Raw genomic sequence first — 1,971 nt, 5'->3', positions numbered from 1 at the left:
GCGTCCCAAGTTTGGGAAACACTGATGTAGAGGCATTATTGTTAACAGATACTTTTCAGTACTCTAGGAAGGTTGGACTGTTAATATTTTGGCATAAGGAAGCTTTGAGAAGTTCTAAAGTTGACTGCTTTAAAGCCTATATTTTTTCCCATATTTTCTTTAGTTACCTAAACAAGTTTGCTGGAAAAGTTCCCCCCATCCCCAATATTATAGCCAGTTTAAAGTTCTGTCTGCACTACGGAATGGGTATGTCTCAAGATACAGGGTTTCATGGTGACTAAGCTCCCACTGACAGCAAAGTGATCAAGCCCAAGATGATGCAATTCTCTCAGTGACATCACTCCTGCTGTTACAACAGCAACAAGCTACAAGCAAATGCAATGGCCTTACAGGAGGCCTCTCATTAATACAGGATCTGATTCTTCTGCATTCCCTCTTCTGCTCACCATTTCTTCCTTCACACATAGGGCCCATTTACACAGGGGAATTACTATGCTGAGTAAAAACCTCTATTATTCCAAATAAGTGTCAATGTAGGGAGTTATGCCAGTATAACATCAGCAGTATAACTATACTGGTAAAGTAACACTGGCAAATTTCCCTGTGTAGGCAAACACTGACAGATACAATAGTTTGTGTCCGTGTTGTGTGAGATCAGGATCTACATATAATCTACGAACAGGCTGACTGATGCTGTCTTCAAGATCTGAAAATGTGGAAATGGATAACAAAGGATGCTGAATGACTACCTTGAGTAGTTAGTTACAAAGAAAAAATCCTTGTTCTCCATGATACAACATGGTTATTTTCTAACTCCAAAGGCTGTGGCAAGGAGAAGGTAAATGTTGTTATAATCTAGGAATGCAAAGTTATTAAAAAGATTTGTTTTTCAATTTCTAAAACGTGACTATTGCAATCGCTTGGTGAACGCACATGAACCGTTAAAACCACATACATTCAGACCTAACTAAAATGACCCAGTGCTATCTAAAGGAACTCAGACTAGGGTGAATGAACTACCAAGCAAAGCAGCTCAGTTTGTTAGACAGTGTGTTTCTGTGACATCTGTATGATCCACAGAGCATGGACGGCGGGTATCATAGGCACGGGAAGGCGTTGCCTTCCCAAATAGCCTGATGCCCCTCCACCTATGCATCACCCCCAGGCCCAATCCTGCCTGCTGTTCCCTGGGGCAGGCAGGCTGGGGGCCGCGGTGTGCTCCTGGGGTCGTGCCACGCTACCCATCCTCCCGGCGCTGGAGCTGCGCCACCTGCCTGGCACTGAGGTCTGGGCCGCTCCAGCCGCACCGCCTGCCTGGCGCTGGGGCTGGAGGCGCTCTGGCTTAGCCACCTGCCCGCCCACCCGCCCAGCACTGAGGCTGGCAGCTCGCCTGGGGGGCACCTTCAGGGTTGGGCCTGGTGGCGCAGCCCGGGAGGCTGGGGCCACACTGCCTGGCTCTACACTCCGGGGCTAGGGGGATCTGGGGGTACTAGCCTGGGCAGGCCAGCAGCCACAGTGGGGATGGAGGGCTGGGGGCACTGGGCAGGGGCCAGTGGCCACCGTGGGGGCTGGGCTCCAGTGGGTGCAGAAGGGGCGGGGCCTTGGGTGAAAGGGGCGGGGCTGGGGATAGCCTCTCCAAGCCAGGGGTTCACCCACCGCCCATGCTACAGAGTGATAGTAATACCTTACTACAGCGGTTGGCAACGTTTGGCACGCGGCTCGCCAGGGTAAGCACCCTAGCGGGCCGGGCCAGTTTATTTACCTGCTGACGCGGCAGGTTCGGCCGATCGCAGCCCCCACTGGCCGCGGTTCGCTGTCCCAGGCCAATGGGGGCGTCAGGAAGCCACGGCCAGCACATCCCTCGCCCGCGCCGCTTCTCGCCGCCCCCATTGGCCCGGGACGGCGATTAACGTTGCCGACCCCTGATCCATGCGCTGTCAGATGTGTCCCTTCAACTGGTGTATCCTGAGC

The sequence above is a fragment of the Terrapene carolina genome, unplaced genomic scaffold, assembly GCF_002925995.2.
Source record: "Terrapene carolina triunguis isolate 2854851 unplaced genomic scaffold, T_m_triunguis-2.0 Scaffold67, whole genome shotgun sequence".
NCBI lineage: Eukaryota > Metazoa > Chordata > Testudines > Emydidae > Terrapene > Terrapene triunguis.
Note: the sequence above shows the minus strand (reverse complement) of the source record.